Source organism: Penaeus vannamei, chromosome 13 (genome assembly GCF_042767895.1).
Source record: "Penaeus vannamei isolate JL-2024 chromosome 13, ASM4276789v1, whole genome shotgun sequence".
Taxonomy (NCBI): Eukaryota; Metazoa; Arthropoda; class Malacostraca; order Decapoda; family Penaeidae; genus Penaeus; species Penaeus vannamei.
In genome coordinates this window covers 14,666,971-14,671,970 of record NC_091561.1, presented here as the reverse complement: position 1 = coordinate 14,671,970, position 5,000 = coordinate 14,666,971, and the positions used below count along the sequence as shown (strand labels likewise).

The following is a 5,000-nucleotide window of genomic DNA, read 5'->3' as shown; positions in this document are numbered from 1 at the left end:
TCGGTCTCAGGATCTCCCAGAGTGATTCCCGATGCACCGTGTCGAACGCCTTCTTGAGGTCGATGTAGGCTGCAAGCAGCCCACGCCCGAACTCACGACGCCGCTCTACAATGACTCAAAGCGCGAGGATACGGTCTATTGTAGACTTACCAGGAGTGAATCCGGATTGCTCCAGTCTCTGATGCCTCAATAGATGGTCTCTGATACGTCTCAGAAAGATGTGGACGAGAACCTTGCCTGGTATACTGAACAGTGTGATGCCTCGGTGATTGCTACAGTCCCAACGGTCCCCCTTCCCTTTCCAGAGAAGGATGACCACACCCCTCAACAGGTCAGGAGGAACGGTTCCGGACCGCCAGATGGCAGCCAGGACAGTATGTAACCCCCGCGCCATAGGTTCACCACCAGCCTTTAACAGTTCAGCTGGTATGCCGCAGATACCTGCTGCTTTACCACTCTTCAGCTTGGAGATTGCCCCCCAAACTTCAGTTAGGGAGGGAGGATCCTCACTGATGGGTGGGTCTGGCAACGGGGTCTCGGCACTCCGCGCATCTAAGTTAACTGCTGGTGGGTCAACCTGGTACAACTGCTCAAAATACTCAGCCCAGCGTTCAAGCACCGCAACAGGATCTGAAACGATCTGACCACACTAAGCGAACTGCTGTCACCTGTAAAGAGGGCTTGGAGTTCAGCTTTCTCAGGGCTTGCTATGCAGGACGAAGATCATTTATTAAGAAATGGCCTTCTACCTCCTCTTAAAGATTCCTAATAAACTGTTCCTTGTCCCTTCTTAACAGAGAGTGAGTTCTGCGCACACAAGACCGGTGCAATTCCCGATCCCCTGTCAGACGAGCCACACGACAAGCATCTGTGGCTTCCAGTGTCTCCTGCGAGATGGAATTGTGTACTGCTCTCGGGCGTACACCAATCGTATCTTGAGCTGCATCAAGCGTTTCACGCTTAAAGGTATCCCACAGGAGAACAGGATCCGCCAGACTGTCGAGCCTTGTGAAACGACCAGAGATTGCCTCAGCAAACCCACGGGCACACTCCCCCTCTCTCAGCCTGTCCAAATGAAACACCCTAGGGTGATCATTTGACCGCTGGGGAGTTTTGAAGTGGACCCGGAGGGTAGCCACAACCAATCTATGGTCAGTACCACAGAACTCAGCACTCCTGTACACCCTGCAATTCTGGAGGATCCTCCAACGAGTGCTAACGAATATGTGATTGATCTCCTTGTTTGCATTACCCGCATCGCTGTACCATGTCCAACGATGTGGGTCCGGGCGCTGGTACCAGGAGCCAGAAATCCTAAATTTCTGGGACCTATACACACACACACACACACACACGCACACACACACACACACACACACACACACACACACACACACACACACATATATATATATATATATATATATATATATATATATATATATATATATATATGTATATATATATATATATATTAGATATCTTTATCTAAACCTATATCTATATCTATATATCTAAATCTATACCTATTTATATATCTGTGTATGTGTGTGTATATATATATATATATATGTGTGTATGTGTGTGTGTGTGTGTGTGTGTGTGTGTGTGTGTGTGTGTGTGTGTGTGTGTGAATGAGGCGTGTTGTTCCCCTGGCCAAGAAACTTAACCTTGATTGCCCATTGTACAAACCACCTGGGGGGTAAGCCAGCCTTTGTGGGTGCCGGTCCCAAGCTCGGATAAATAGATAGGGTTGGTCATAGGAAAGGCATCCGACTGTTAAATCCATGCCAAAATCAATATGGAATGAAGGCGGCTCATCTATAACGGCGACCCCATATAGAAGTGAGAGAAAACTCATAAGAAATAAATATACACACACGCATATATATTTATATATGTGTATATATATGTATATGTATATATATATATATATATATATATATATATATATATATATATATATATATATGTGTGTGTGTGTGTGTGTGTGTGTGTGTGTGTGTGTGTGTGTGTTCTTTATCATTGTCTCCGCCAAAGAGGTCATGTTTTTGGTCGCGTTGATTAGTTTGTTCGTTTGTTGGTTGGTTAGCAGGATAACAAAAAGTTAATTTTAATAAATATTTTACCAGAGATGTGTCTAATCCTATCTTAGATTCCGTAAGATTTCAGCGGTGATCTGGATCATGATCCGGATCCTGGAATTATTTGAATGATTGCATCAGTTGTCCCTATTGCAAGGCATTACCTTATCACCTCTGCCAAGAACATTATGTCTACGGACGTCACCCGTGTACCTGAGAAAGGGGATTTTAATGTAATTCTTCGAGATGAATAACTTTATTGCATCAATGACCCTGTTACCATGGAGGAGGTACGTGCTCTCTGAGTGCTTCTAGTTGAATGTATTTTTTCTTCGACACATCTCAACGTCCCATAACTGTTCACTATTGAGATATTTTTTTCGTCATTTCTTATAGTTAAAATACTTATTTGATTATCCTTCTCATTAACAACAATAATAATTACTATTATCATAATAATGATAATAATAATAATAATAGTAATAATAATAATAATAACAGTAAGGATAATGACAATAGTGACGACGATAACAATAACAATAATGATAATATAGATATAACATGAATAATAATAATAATAACACTAATGAAGATAATAAAAACAAAAATAATGGTTATAATAATAATAATAACAATAACAATAATAATAATAACAACAACAATAATGATGATAACAATAATGATCATGATGATAATAATAATATCAATAATAGTAATTATGATAATAATGATAATAACAATAACAATCATAATAATGATGATGATGATGATGATAAAAAACAATATTAATGATAGCAATAGCAATGGTAGTAATAATAACGATGAAAACAATACCAATAATAATAATAGCAATAAAGGTAATGATAATAATAATGATAACAATAATAATGATAACATTATTTATGATAGTAATTATAACAATAATGATAATGAAGACGATGATAAGAAGAAAAAGAACAAAAACAGCGAATATAGTAATAACAAGGATCAATATCATCACTATCATAATGATTATTGCAGTAATGATGATGATAATTCAGTGATAATAGTGATAATAACAATAATAAGGACAATGATAATGATGATGATAATGGTAAGGATAATACTAATGATGATATATTGATGATGATGATAATGATAACAATAATAATGATGACGGTGATAATGATAATAATAATAATGATGATGGTGATAATGATAATGATAATGATGATGGTGATAATGATGATAATAACAACTATGATAATAATATTGACAATAATAATCATGATAATTGATGATGATAGCAATAACAATGGTAACAATAATAAGTAATAATGATAATGATAATTACAAGATAAGAAAATGACTATTTTATAATTTTAGTTATTATTGTTTTTATTATCATTGTTATTGTTATTGTTATTATCATTATTATTATTATTATTATTATTATTATTATTATTATTATTATTATCATTATCATTTTTGCTGCAATAATGATTACATTAATAATAATTATATCACCATCATTATCTTCATTATCATAGAACTTGTAATAATGATAATGATGTTATTATTAATATCAGTGATATCAACAATTTTATTATCATTGTTATTATCATTATCATTACAATTACTATCATCATTACATCTTTATCATTATTACCATCTTTATTACTACTATTATCAAATAATTTTCATTATTATCAGCAGCATCATTATTTTCCTTATCAACATTATTATCAATATCATTATCACAATTACTATTATCATTATCATTACTATCTACTATTACTGCTATTATTACTATTATCATTATTACTATAATGATATAATTTTACGAGTATCCTTGTTGTTATTACAAATATCATCAATATTTTAATATTACAATGGTGATGATGATAATAATGACAATGGCAATGATAATGGTGAAAATTATGAAATTGATAATTATGATAATGACAATTATAATGATAATAATAGTATTGATAATAATAATTACAATGATAATGATAATAACAATAATAATAATAGTGATAATGATAAGGGTAATAAAAACAACGATGATAACAATAATACAATACTATTAATAGTAATGATAATAATAGTAATAACAATAGTAATGATGGTGATAATAATGATAATATTACTGATAATGATTAGAACGATAATAATAACACTGATAAAAATAATAACAAAGCCTGAATTGCCCTCTCGTATGTCTGCAAGCTTTAGGAAAAAAACGCTTGAGGCCAACTTGCACCTCAGGATATCTCTTGATCGTTGCATTTTACGAGAGAGAAAAAAGTGAAAGAGAAAAAAAAGGACGAAAAGAAAAAAAAAAAGAGAGAAAATGAGGATTTCCCGGGGCAGTTTTACACTCACTTTGAAATTCACATCACGAATCGTTCAGAAGATGTCGTTTGTGAGTTCCGGGTGGGTTCTTGTGTTGAAACCTTCTAGATTAGTTAGGCCTTTGTTCTCACGGGCGCTTATCTAAATGTGAATATGCTTATCGGTGCGTGTGGCTATCTATGCACATGAGTGTGATAGCTAGGCTGATAGGGAAAATAATATAAGTAGATAGGTATACGGAGAATTAGATATTACAGGTCTATTTTGTCTTTTGATTTCTTATAATTCTTCTTTCCGCGTTATCTTCCTTTGCTTCATCATCTCCTTCTTCGTCTTGCAATCTCCAAAAGACGAGACTAAGATTAATTAATGGCTGATGAAATAGCTCTTGCAGTGTCATGCAATATCCGATAAAAGAAAAGGATCTAAGCTGACTTAAAGTGACTCGGAAGGATTCGGAATGCCTGTGAGGAGTTGTCCTTGGCGCGCCTGCGAGGGAGGACGATCGTCTTTTGTTTGGCGTTGGACTCATCATTTCGCCTCCTGTCTCGTGGCTGGATTTTTTCCCTTTTTATAGCT

At 35.0% G+C, this 5,000-nt stretch overlaps 1 long non-coding RNA gene across 1 annotated transcript in view; it reads left to right on the top strand.

Moving 5' to 3' along the window:
- The window catches only part of LOC138863854 (uncharacterized), a 256,480-nt gene extending 255,268 nt beyond the window's left edge, over positions 1–1,212 (top strand). Inside the window, exon 4 of the long non-coding RNA XR_011399035.1 lies at positions 798–1,212. This is a non-coding gene — a long non-coding RNA (uncharacterized lncRNA). The remainder of the gene's footprint in view (positions 1–797) is intronic.
- Positions 1,213–5,000: the final 3,788 nt, after the last annotated feature.